This window comes from Octodon degus, unplaced genomic scaffold (assembly GCF_000260255.1).
Source record: "Octodon degus isolate 3935 unplaced genomic scaffold, OctDeg1.0 scaffold00053, whole genome shotgun sequence".
NCBI classification, from domain to species: Eukaryota; Metazoa; Chordata; class Mammalia; order Rodentia; family Octodontidae; genus Octodon; species Octodon degus.
In genome coordinates this window covers 14,094,554-14,109,439 of record NW_004524629.1, presented here as the reverse complement: position 1 = coordinate 14,109,439, position 14,886 = coordinate 14,094,554, and positions in this window count along the sequence as shown.

The following is a 14,886-nucleotide window of genomic DNA, read 5'->3' as shown; positions in this document are numbered from 1 at the left end:
ACCTTGTACTATGAATAACTACTATGAAGACAAGAATATGCAATGTATTAATTATTGTAACTGTCCTACTAACCTGTATTGAAACTGTCTCATTTCTATTTATTTCTCAATAAAATTAATTTTTAAAAAGAAACTGAATTTATATTACTGGTTGTACAGTGATGGGGTTAAGTATAATTGGAATTGACTTCTAAGTGATACATGGTTCCTTTTTGAGGTGATAAAATGTCTCAAAATTGATAGTGGTGCTTGTCACACAATTCAATATACTAAACACAACCGAAATGTATACATTAGTTAAATTTTATGGAGTGTAGAACTGCATCTCAGTTTGAAAGATAGGAATATTGATGTCAGCCACACAAAATCATTTAATCAGACAAAGTATGTACTAAGAAGTTGGTTGCAGTCAGTGAAGTTATAAGGCTGATTACAAAAGAAACAAGGTCATCAAATAGAATGTTAAAGATGTACTTTTTAGAAATGGAAGGATGAAGAAAAGCACAGAACAAAGTTTGAAGCAATGCAAATGGAGAAAATTCTCAATTTTAGACAGCATCAAAAAGAATTACTGAAATAGTATAGTCTATGGTCAATTGAGGACGATAATGAAAGCAGAGATATTCAGTAACAGAAAAAATAAGGAATGTCTGTATTTTTAAAACCACTTTGCCTCACCTTTTTGTTTTATTCTGCTTTAAAAATATTTCAAAGCATGAGATAAAATAGCCAACTGTATCCAGTTATACAAATCTCTCTAGATATTTAAACCAAAGAAAGATATAACAGAATTGGTTACAAACACAAGTAAGGATTAATCACATTACCCTCATCATATAACCCTGAGTTAAACAAGTTACCAACACCACTTAAGATAAAATACACAAATCTCTGATCATTGCTGATACTGCCAAGATAGAGCTGCTAGAAGTAAAACAACTTTTGTTTTCTTCTTTTTAATCTGACAAAAATGTCTCCTGTTCACAGAATTAAAGCATAACCTAGCTAACAAGGAAATTTGAACACTTGACTTTTGGATTAGTTTTAATTTTAGTTCCCTCAATTCATATATATTTATATATGCATATTATATATTATATATTTTCATATATGTAAGTATTCTCATTCATGAATACAGAAGGCCGATGTAGAACTGAGCACAGTACAATAAAGCATACTGTAATCATATTTCAAAAAAAGACCCAAAACATCTATGACAGACTGCCAATTGTTCCATTTAGTTAAGCACATAGCAAACCAGTTAAAGTCTATTTTTTCCAGTCTCTATTACAGGCTATTCTAGACTGAATAATGAGTGAGAACTGAAATGATATCTATTATTAACTGTAAAAGTAATTATTCTCTACTTTTCTCACCTTTTCACTTTCTGGAAAATACAAGTCAAGAGTTGGAACAGTCATCTCACAATCTGAGATGGAAGACATGCTTTTATGTTTAAGATCTATAATGTCACCCCAAAGTTGCTTCTTTTCAGAGGTGGGGCTTTTGGACAGTGACTGGACCAAAGGAACACTATTCTCATCCTTGATGAGTTTATGGCTGACTGATCTGATAAGAGGTACGGCCTCCTTGAAGGAAGAGGCAAACGGGCATGACTTTGGAGGATATCACTATCTCTAACACCCACCCCACCCTGACCTGCAACAAGTGATGCGAGAGGACTGAGATGTACCAGTAGAAGTGGAACAAAGAAGACCTTGCAAGGATCAGGAGTAACCAACTATACATAGGACTAGGAGTGGCTTTGGGCTGTCTCTGTCTGAGGGTGCCACCACAACTAGATTGGGCAAGCCACCAGGGACATACAGACAGATACTGCTGAAGATTCTAGCCCCAAAACCCACATCCATTCTAGCCCCAAAGCCCACATTCTAGCCAAGATTATTCCTGTACCCAGCATTAATCATACTGTAGACCTAGCTGTTTTGGGATCTGATGTAAATAGTACCACAGAACTGTGGATACAAGAAGAATTTTATTTTTTCTTTGTTTCATTTTTCTTTTTCTATCTAATAGCTGTCCTTTTTTAGGTTAGGCATTTATCTTTACTTGTGTTCTGTTCTATTTCTATTATTTCTCTCTTTGCCCAAATATCTCTCACAATATCCCAACCCAGATTAACGTACCCTGTAAAACTATCTTTCAGAAGTAAGGGAAAAATAAAATACTTCCATGACAAAGAAAAGAAATTCATGACCATGAAACCACCTATACACAATGTTCTGAAAGATATTGTGGAAAGACAAAGCAAACCCCACAATTCCAAGAACATCAATAAAATGAAGTCCTCAAGCAGAGCAAACAACCAGAGGGAAAGATAAGAGAACCAACAGCAGGAAAATAATGACAACGATAAGTCAATGTATATTAGTTATAACTATCAGTATAAATGGTCTCTATTCACCAATGAAAGAAGCAGACTGGCAGAATGGGTCAAGAAAAAACTTACAACAATATGTTATATGCAAGAAACACACTCAACTCTAAAAGAAATTACATAGACTGAAAATCGAAAGATGGAAAAAATTATTTCATGCATAGGAACCCAGAAAAAAAGCAGGAGTAGCTATTCTATTATCAGATAATGTAAACTTCAAGCCAAGAACAATCGAAGAAGATAAAGGTCACTACCTACTTCTAATGGAATACCCATCTCTGACCAAACTAAACAAAAAAGGGGTTACAAATGAAGGACCATTTTGTATCTGTATATACAAAACATGATAGATATACAGCTACTTTCTCTTAATTCAATGAGAAGAAAGAATTGTATTAACAGTGTTTGGACAGAATATCATGTCTGCATCTTGTGCTATGAATAATCACTATGAAGACAACAATATGCAATGTATTAATTATTGAAATTGTCCTATTAATCAGTTTTGAAACTGTCTCATTGCTATTTGTTTCTTAATAAAATAAAAAAAGAAATATCATAAATACATATGCACCATATACAGGCACATATAAGTACATAAAACAAATATTAATAAACATGAAAAATCAAAACAGAACACAGTTGTAATGAGGGATCTTAATACTACATTGTCACAAATAAAGCAACCAGACAAAAGATCAACAAAGAATTATCAGAACTAAATCATCTCTGTGAACAAATGGATTTAGTAAGTATCTACAGAGCATTCCACCCTACAGCATTAGAGTATACATTTTTGTCAGCTATCCATGGGATGTTCTCCAAAATAGAACAAAAACTAGCCCATAAAACATACCTTAGTGCAAGAAAACTGAAATTATCCCATGCATATTATCTGACTACAGTACAATGAAAGTTGAACTCAATGACAAAAGAAACTACAAAAACTGCATAAACACACAGAAATTAAATAACACCCTATTGACTAACCAATATGTCACAGATTAAATTATAGAAGAAATTAAACAGTATCCACTGTGAATGCTGATACAACATACCAGAATTTATGGGACACAGTGAAATTAGTGCTAAGAGGGATATTTATAGTTATGAATTCTCATATAAAGAAAACAGAATAAGCTCAAGTAAACAACCTACTGTTGAGCCTGAAACTTCTAAGGGAAAAAAATCAATCCCCAAGCTCATATTAGGGAGGAAATTATAAAGATCAGAGCAGAAATTAATGCAATTGAGACTAAGGAAACAATATAAAGAATCAATGAATTAAAAAGTTGGTTCTTTGACAGATTAAATGAAATCAATAAGCCATTCGCCAATTTTACCCAAAATGAAAAGACTAAAATTCATGCAATCAGAAATGAAGAGTGAAATCACAACTGATTCTGTAAAATTCAGAAGATCAATAGTAACTACTTTGAGAACCTCCACTTTAATAAGACAAAAAATTCAGACAAAATGGATAGATTCCTAGATATATGAGTTACTAAAGCTGAATCAAGAAGATATAAAAATCTTGAATAAATCAATAGCAGTCAATAAAATTGAATAAAAAATTACCAACTATGAAAAACTCAGATCCTAGAAAATTCACTCCAGAATTGTACAAGTACTTTAGAGAACTATAAACCCTACGCTTCCTGAAACTCTTTAATGAAACTGAAAGGGAAGCAGTACTCTTAAAGAAATATTACTCTGATTCTAAAATCAGAGAAGGGTCCAGCTAAAAATGTAAAATATAAATCTCCTTATTAAATGTAGATGCAAAAATCCTCAAGAAGACTGTAGCAAACAGAATGCAGTAAAACTTCAAAAAGATTATACATTTTGATTCACGCCAGGGATATAAGGATGGTTCAATATATGCAAACCAATAAATGTAATACATTACATTAACAGGAAAAAGGACAAAACCCACACAGTCATCTCAAATAGATGCAGTAACATTAACTAGAACAATTAGATAAGGGAAAGAAATAAAAAGGAAATAAATGGATAGCAAAGGAAAAAGTTAAATTATCATTATGTGCTACACAGAAGGCCACAAACACTCCACCAAAAGATTCCTAAAATTAATAACCAAATTTAGTATCACAGCAGGATACAAAGTTTATATTCACAAATCAATAGTGTTCCTGTACACACATAACAAATTCACTGAGAAATTAGAGAAACAATACCTTTCACAATAACATCAAGAGGGGCTGGAGAGATGGCTCAGTGGTCTAAAGCACCTACTTAGAACAAGCTTAGCAAAGCATCAGGGACCGCGGTTCAATCCCCCAGCACCACATGCCAGCCAGCCCCGCCCCCTGGTGGGCTGAGCTGGCCACACACACACACCACTCTCTCTCTCTCTCTCTCTCTCTCTCTAATAAATAAAATTAAAAAAAAAAAACAATAACATCAAGAAAAAATACTTAAAAATTAACCTAACAAAGGAAGTGAAAGAAAACTGTACAGTGAAAAACATACTACTCTGAAAAAAAAAAGATCAAAGAGGACAGCAAAACTACAAAGATATCCTGTGTTCTTGGACAGGCAAAACCAATATAGTCAAAATGGCAATAATTCCAAAACTGATTATGTTGGATTCTTGATACCACAGAGCTATTGAACCAGTTCTGAATTGTTTATGCTTGTATGGACCCATAAATGAGAAACAAATTTCTATATTAAGTCACAGTTGTTATGGTCTGTTACAGTGGCCTAATTCTCATCCTAATATAAAACCTAATAATTCATTTTTAAGATGACATAATTAGGTGACCAATTTATGAGGATATTATCTAGTTCTTACTTATCAACCTGTAGGATTCCATGTACTAACATATTTGTGATTTGGCACATATTTATCATATCCAAATACTACTGACATATCAAACCTATCATTACTACATGTAAATAATATTCTTCCAGGTACTGCATCAGGCTTCACCTAACAATACGAATGTAACTATTGGAAACTGGAAGGTATAGAAAAAAATTAACACCTATAGGTAACAGAAAATACAACAATGCCAATATGCAAAAAGTTTGTTTTTTTAGAGTTTGTATTCTTTAAAAATTACTCTAGGTAAAAGTTTCATGAGTAAATAGGTACTTAATATATCCTTTTTATGATATTAGCTCATTTATCTTGTTTGGTATATAAATGTTACACATTGTTTGAAGAAAGTATAGAGTGAAGAAAATCATTCCAGATCTTGAATCTAGAAACTAGAGGTAAACTACAAAATCTCAAAACTTGTATATTAGCATATGAGTCCATAAACGTTGAGATAAAATGTCTGGGTTATTTCTCCATAGTAATAGACATTCTTATATTGCTACTTTAGTAAACAAACTATGAAACAACCATTGGTGGAAAAGTTTCCATGATTGTACTGATACTTATATCTAAGAATAGATTAAACTTTGAGTTTTTATGGCTATATATGTATGTCCACAGTTCTTTCTGAAATTCGATGTCACCTTAGATTACTGTAAGTGCTGCTAAATAATCTTTTTCTTTTGTTTTTATTTTTTAATTAAGAACAATTTATTCAAGTTTGCCTTATCTTTCAATAGAGTTTTCTAGATTTCTGCAGGGAAAAATTAAACATTTTATGTTAAAACAATTTGCTTATTGTTCTTGTTGCTGTGAAGGCTGTTCTTCCTCCCTAACAATTTCTTTTTTCTTTTTAATAATTTCATTGAGAAACAAATACCAGTGAGACAGTTTCAAAACCAATTAGTAGGAGTTTCAATAATTAATACATTGTATATTGTTGTCTTCTTAGTGGTTATTCATAGTACAAGACGCAGACATGATATGCTGTCCAAACATTATTAGTACAATTCTTGCTTCTTATTGAATTAAGAGAAAGTAGCTGTATATCTCTCCTATTATGAATACACAGATACAAAATGGTCCTTCTTTATATCCCCTTTTTGTTTACTTTTGTCAGAGATGGGTATTCCATTGTCATTTAAATATTGTAGGTGCATGAATTCAGCAAAATAATCCAATATATTCCAGTAGTCCATAATAGTAGTGGGTTATCTGTAGGACCAGCAATGTCAGAAGTTAACTTCAGCCTTTTACAGAAGCATATTAATATAGTATTACATTTTATACTCCGTTTTTATACTTTTCTGCTGGATGGTTAAGACCAAGATAAAGCAAGACCTATATAACAAGAAATGTAACTTTCGTATCTGACAAGGCTAGTCAAATTCCCTCAGGATTTATTCTGAAACCCTGCACCACAATTTGTAGATCCTTTGTCAGTGTCAGCCATGTGGATGAGTCATGCTCATTGCCTGACCACTTTGCTCTATGTGAAAGTCTGAGAGAATGTTTCCTTTCCATGAAAATCTCATTAGGCATGCTCTACATCATTGATCACCTTCCTCTGTGGCCCCAAAATCTCCTTGATCAGAAAATTTGGGACACCACTGAGTTACAAGATGTTACAGTATAGGTTATCTTATGTCCTGAGTCCTCATTGACCTTGAAAGGCTAGAGCCAAAATGTTGGATCAAATCGCACAGGTAATACTTGAAAGAATTAGCAACTAGGAACTCCTCTTATTGAGAAGCTTTTGCATGTCAAAAGAAATTACCAACAAAGTAAAAAGACAATCCACAAATTTGGACAAAATATTAAATATAAGCACTCAGACAAAGGTCCGTTCTCTAGAATTTATAAAGAACTAAAAAACATTAGGGCTCCAAAATTTAAAGACCCAATCCAGAAATGGGTATATGAGATGAACACAAACTTCTCAGGGAAAGAAATATAAGCAGCAAATAAATATATGAAAAAATGCTCCACATCACTAGCCATCTGTGAAATGCTAATTAAAACAACACTGAGATACCATCTCACCATAGAAAAAATGGCTATCATAAAGATATCAACCAACAACAAATTGGAGGGGCTGTAGGGCAAAAGGAACCCTTCTCCACTGCTGGTGGGAATGTAGACTGGTGCAACCAGTATAGAAATTAGTGTGAAGACTCCTTAAAAAACTAGGACTGGAAATCCCATTCAAACCAGTTATTGCCCTCCTGGAAATTTTCCCAGACAAACTAAAAACATCACATCATAGTGATATATGTGCACCTATGTTTATGGCAGCACAATTTGTGATAGCCAAATCTTAGAAACACTCAAGATGCCCATCACCTAAGGAATGGCTAAAACATATGTGGTATTTTTATACAATGGAGTATTACTCAGCTATAAAGAATGATAAACTTGAAGTCTTTATATTTCATTGGATGCCACTTGAAGATATACTCATAAGTGAAATAAACCAGACCCACATGTGTAAATATCATATAGTCTCCCTAGTGTAAGAACTCAAAAGAAGAAATCAAAATAGAAAGGTATGACACAAAAGGAAAGCAAGAACTTCAGGATTAAACAACGAAGAGAGGGCAAGGGGAAAAGCTAGGAAACATAACAGGGGCAAAGCCATACATTTATATGCACAAGATAGTTAAGGCAATGATCCTGAGAATCTTCAGCAGGTTTTTGAAACTAGCATTTAATTGGTAGGATTCTCACCCTGACTATATATGCTGATACCTGTGAACTAAGCAACTGCACTGAAGATAGCAATGTGCAATACTAGGGCCGTGCTTGGAATGCCTGTTATTCTGGTCTTCTAAATATGTACTGATTCTAATGTTACATCAATTACTGGTAAACTGTCTCTCAAGTAAATGTTTTTTTTTAAAAGGGTAATAAATGAAAAAAAGAGACAAGAAAAAATGTCACAGGACTGTCCTGCTACAAGGCTGTATATGGTTAGATTTCTAAATTTCTGTGTAAAAATATGTAACTGTTTATTCCTAATTTTTAATTTTTCAATTTTTTATTTTTTTTCTTCACATTCTGTAAGGATTTAAATTTTAATATATCAATGCTTGATGGAAAATACTTGTTCCATGTTATGTCTAAGGCATTTGATATTCAGACAGATAGTGAGGTTAAGCTCACCTGCCTATGTTATAGGGTAATAATATCATTAAGCTTCTCTTGTGGAGAGTTAATAACTTAAGCTTGCAAACAAAAAAATTAGTAAAATGAAGGGCTGCCAGGACAGCCAACATTTTGGCCCTAGCCTTTCAAGGTCAGTGAGGACTCAGGACATAAGATAACCTATACTGTAACATCCTGTAACTCAGTGGTGTCCCAAATTTTCTGGTCAAGGAGATTATAGGGCCACAGAGGAAAGTGATCGATGATGTAGAGTGTGCCTACGGAGATTCTCATAAAGAGAAAACATTCTCTCAGGCTTTCACATAGAGCAAAGTGGTCAGGCAATGAGCATGACTCATCCACATGGCTGACACTGACAAAGGATCTACAACCTATGGTACAGGGTTTCAGGATAAATCCTGAGGGAATTTGACTGGTCTTGTCAGATACAGAAGTTACATTTCTTGTTATATAGGTCTTGCTTTATCTTGGTCTTAACCATCCAGCAGAAAAGTATAAAGACAAGGTATGAAAAGTAAAACCATATTAAGATGCTGAGCTGTAAAAGGCTGAAGTCAACAACTTCTAACATTGCCAGTCCTATGGATAACCCACTACTATTAGGGACTACTGGACTATATTGGATTATTTTGCTGAATTCATGTTATACATACAATATTTAATTGGCAGGCTGGGGAAATAGCTCAGTAGAACAAGTGTTTGCCTGGCAAGCACAAGGGCCTGAGTTTAATCCCCAGTTCGGTGGGGTGGGGGGGAGAATTGAAATGGCAATGGAATACCCATCTCTGACGACAAAACTAAACAAAAAAAGGGGATACAAAAGAAGGACCATTTGCATCTGTATACACAAAATAGTTAGGATAGATATACAGCTACTTTCTCTTAATTCAATGAGAAGAAAGATTTGTACTAATAATGTTTGGACAGGATATTATTTCTGCATCTTGTACTATGAATAACTACTATGAAGACAACAATATGCAATGTAATAATTATTGTAACTGTCTTACTAACCTTTTTTGAAACTGTGTCATTTGTATTTGTTTCTCAATAAAATTAACTTTAAAAGTCCAATGGAAAAAGTGATAACTACAGGTTTACCTTATTTTTATTCTTCACTTCAATAGAGTTTAGTTATTTCAAGTGATGCCACAGGATGTCCTGAATTTCTGATACTTAAAATATTTGACTTTTTTTTTTTTGCAGAACTGGGGATTGAACTCGGGCACTTGTGCTTGCCTGGGAAGCATTTATTCCACTGAGCCATCTTCCCGGCTTCACTTAAAATATTTGAAGAGAAAAATTGAGTAAACAGAGATTGAGGAGATATATATAATGAAGAATTTTAACCATCAATTTTTTACTCATGTATTAGGGAAAGAGATATTCTTTCATACAAAAAGTTCAGAAAGTTTAGTATCCAACAACATTTATAATTAGAGAAATCTTCTTATAAAACATTATTTGATTGTGGGGAGATAGCTCAGCATTGTAAGTACCTGCATGGTAGGCTCATTGACCCAGGTTTGATCCCCAGAACCTCATGCTGTGCAGACCCCAGAGCTGTGCCAGCCACTGAAACTGGGAGTGGTGATGCATGCACATCTGCAATCCGAGCACTGAGGAAGCTGAGACATAAGGATCATTGCAATTCTGTGCTGCATAGTGAGACTGTACTAAATATTTTTTAATTCTTAAAATAATTATTTAAAAAATTATTTGAGTACCAAAACCACAAAAATAAATAAAACTTTATATTCACTCAAATTATTTAAACATGATTTATCTTTTAATTTAAATAAATTGGCCACAAATAATGTAAAAGTCAAACACTACTTGTCAATTTATACTGTACATGTTCATTTATATAAAATATTCAAAGGTCCAGCCAAATAGTTAAGTGGACTAAAGTGCCTGCTTAGACAGGCACAGGGAACAGGGCTGGATCCTGGGCATGCCTTGCCTTGCCCACACCTGGGCTGCGCTGAGACTGCAATTGAGATTGAGCATGGTGGTGTGCACCTGTAATCCCAGTGCTTGGAAGACTGAAAACAGGAGGATCACTATGAGTCTGATCTGTTTAGTGAGGCCGTGTAGTCCCCGTACTAAAATACTTTTTAAAAAATAATAAAATAAAATATTCAGAACATCCCAGTCCATTGAGACAGAAAACAGGTCAAAATATTCCTATAGTAAAAGGAAAGAACAGGATTATTGAAGGGAAGGAGTGATAATTACCTTTTGGAGATAATAAAATATTCTAAAATGATGGTGATGATGTACAATTCCATGAATAAGCTAAAAGTTATTACATGCTACACTTAAGTTGGTGGATTTTATGCTATGTGTCTTATACCTCAATCATATTTTTTTTTTTTTTTTTTTTTTTTTTTTTTTGGCAGAATCAGGGATTGACTTCAGGCCCTTGTGCTTGCGAGGCAAGTGCTATTCTACTGAGCCATCTTCCTAGCCCCATCAAACACTTTTAAACACATATAAAAATAAACTTTAACAAGTGAAACATTGGCTATAACCATAAATATAAGTTATAAAAACTTGCATACTGAAGTGTAATTTTACATATGCGTATCCTTTGACTCAGCAACTTTATTTCTATGACTGCATACATAGGGAATGACTTTTAAAATGTAAATGTCTATCTATAATGGATAGGTAGAATAAATTATGGCACAACCATAAAATTCAATATTGAGAGAACTCATTAGAATAAGAGAACTATATATCATGGTATATAAGATGTAGTAAAGTTAAAAAATGTAAGGTCCAAAAGAATATATATATATTCCTATAGTTGTGCTGCAGGACAAAAATATTTTTACATGTATACACAAAAACATTATGAAAGAATACTCATAAATCTTACTAATATTGGTTGCCTCCTGGGAAATTGTCACTTTACATAGATATATATATATTCACAAATTAGTAACAAACCAATCACTCATTTATCACAGATCCGAGGAGACATTAATTATGGTTCTCATCTCAAAGATGCCTTCTTTTCTTCACCTGATGATCTTAGCTCTCAATACTTGTTTGCCTTTGGGTAGAAATACCCCCAAACATGACTTTGCCAGCAGTGTGCTTGGAGTGTATTGCCTCAAGATTTTAGAGATTGCCCCCACCTGTTTGCAAAGGCCTTCTCTTGAAACCTACAGAACTTAAAATTTAAAAGGAGAGGCCAATTACAATACATAGAAAACTACATTTGTAGCCCCACCAAAGAGGTGTCTTGTAAAAACTCTGTGAAACCTCTCAATATTTTAACAAAAAGGTGTCTCAGCATAACACCCAGATTTCTCAACAACAACAAAAACAATTAAAAATTCAGAGTGTGTGTGGGACCACATGCCCACCCTTTGAAACCTCTTCCACCAGACAGGTCCTGCATGGAACCCTGTAGCAGAACTCCCTGAGGACAGGCTAGGGGCAAGACTGACCAAGATAATCTAGGAGCAGAACATCTTGCCAGAGGGGCACAGTGGGTTCACTTCCATAGGCTACAGCAGGAAGAAGCACAGCACAGCAGCCAGACCAAAGCCACACCCAACTTGACAAGTTGCAACTCAGTAGATCCTGACCCAGTAAGCTGGCATACTTTGCTAGACCCAGATCTATGAGGGCATCCTCTCTCTATCTCTTTTGATCAAGAGAGGGGGCAACAGGTAACCAGGGTGAACTAGTCTGCCTGGAAAGCTCCAGATACATCAAGAGGAGGTGGTCAGACAGAACTTAGGAGAGCTAATTTAAATACAATTTTCCAATTTAATATCTTCTTTGCTAGACAGTCATACTGCTTGCTCCTATGGTCTGAAATACAAACCCATTAGACACCAGCATAGAAGAAATTAGAAATAACACACCTGAAATCTCTGAAATAGTAGCATCTGAAGAAACAACTGCAGAAAGGTATAGAGGACATCACATCATAAATAATTTCTGAAGTACAAAAAGAAATAAGAACTATAATGAAAGAAGTACTAAGTGCTTCTAAAGAATACACATAAAAATAGAGAATAGAAATATGATGGAATCCTTGAATGAGCAATAAAGGAATGAAACAGCATGTATGAAGCATATTCAAATAGATATAAAGGAATTTAAAACCTCAATCACACATTGGCAAAACCATTTGAATGAAAGTGAAAATAGACTTTCAGACCTTGAAGACATCATTGGAGCTAGTGAAAAGGAAAGAAAGGATCTCTTAAAAACAACTAGTATGCAGAAAAATAATTCAACATCTGCAAGACAATGTAAAGATGAACAACGTAAGACTAATAGGCATCAATGAGAAAGGAGTCAATAAAAATGATATAAAAATATGGACAGAAATAATAGCAGAAAACTTCCCAAATATGGGGAAACAATCTGACATTCAGTAACCAAAGCATATAGAACTCCAAATGACATCAACCCAATTAAAAACACACCCAGACATATAATAATCAAGATCCCAGAAATTCAGCATAGGAATCGTATACTAAAAGCCGCTAAAGAAAAGAAACAGATCACACTTAAAGGAAAACCCATCAGAATAACAGCAGACTTCTCTCACAAATCATCAGGTCAAAAAGAGAATGGAGCAGAATACTTCAAGTCCTCCAAGAAAACAAATTTTAGCACAGACTGCTACACCCTAAAAAAATTATCTTTCAAGTTTGATGACTAAGTGAAATACCTTCATGACAGAGAAATAATGATTTTCATGATGACAAAGGCAACCCTACACAGACTACTAAAAGATGTTCCAGAAAAGAACCAAAATGACCACAACTCCATGAAAGAGAATGGAAAGAACCCACCAAATAGGGCAAACAATTAAATATAGGAGTAAACGAGGTACACAACACCGGGTAAATAACTTGTCAAACATAAGTCAATACATCTCAATTCTAACCTGTAATGTAAATGAACTCAATTCACCAATTAAAAGAAACAGACTGACAGAGTGGATTAGGAAGTGAAATCCAACAATATGCTGTATACAAGAAACACATTTAACTCAAAGAATTTCATAGGCTGAAAGTCAAAGGATGGAAAACAATACTACATGTCCCAGGGCCTCGTTAAAAAGCAGGGATACCAATCCTGTGTGCAGAGAGTCAGGACTTCAAACCAAGAAAGATTAGACAAAATAAAGAAGACCACTACATGTTGGTTAGGGGAAAAATAGAAGAGGAAGAAATAATAGTCATAAATGTGTACACATTAAAAATGGGCGCACCCAACTATATAAGACAAGTTGTAATGGACATGAAAAAGATAATATCCAATAACACAATATTAACAGGAGAACTTGGCACCCCCTTATCACAAAAATATTAGATCAAACAGACAAAAAAAAGCAAAGAAGTAGCAGAACTAAACCAGAACTTGGAACAAATGGACTTAGTAGACACATACAGAGTGTTCTACTCAAACACATCTGAAAACACATTCTTTTCAGCGGCACATGGGCCATTTTCTAAAACAGATTACATACTAGTCCATATGTTATGTTTAAGTATATGCAAGAAAACAGAAATACTTCCACGCATATTATCTGACCCCAGTGCAATGAAACTGGAAATAAGTGTCATGAGAAACCACAAAAAGCCCATAAATACATGGAAATTAAGCAAAACCCTCCTCAGCAACCACTGGGTTCCAGATGAATTTAAACAAGAAATTAAACAATATCTACAATTCAATGAAAATTCAAGCACAAGTTATCAGAATTTATGGAATGCAATGAAAGCAGTACTTAATGGGAAATATATAGTTGTGAACTCACACATTAGGAAAACAGAATGGGAATAAATAAATACCTTTCTGCTGTACTCAAAAATCTAGAAAAAGAAGACCAAAGCAAACCCAAAGTCCAAGGATGGGAGGAAATTATAAAGATTAGAGCAAAAATTAATGCAATGAAGACAAAGAAAACAATTCAACAATTAATGAATCAAAAGGCTGGTTCTTTGAAAGATTAAATAAAATTGATAAGCCCATAGCTAACCTCATCAAAAAGAGGAAAGAAAAAACTCAAGTACAAGCAATAAAGAATAAAAAGGGTGAAATTAACACAGGTCCTGTGGAATTTCTGAAGATCATCAATAGCTATATTGAGAATCTTTACATTCTTCCCAGAATCAAAGACACAGAAAAAACGGACAGATTTCTACAAAGGTACAAATTAACAAAACCGAATCAAGAAGATATAACAACTTTCAACAATCCAAAAACAGCCAATAAAATTCAAAATGTAATAAAAAACTTACCAACAAAGAAAATTCCAGGTCCTGATGGGTTCACAGCTGAATTCTATAAGAAATTTACAGAAGATATAATCCCTGTACTCCTCAAACTCTTCAATGAAATTGAAAAGGAAGCAATCCTCCCAAAATCATTCCTGGAGGCAAGTATTATACTGATACTAAAACCAGGGAAAGATGTAACTAAAAAAGGGAACTAC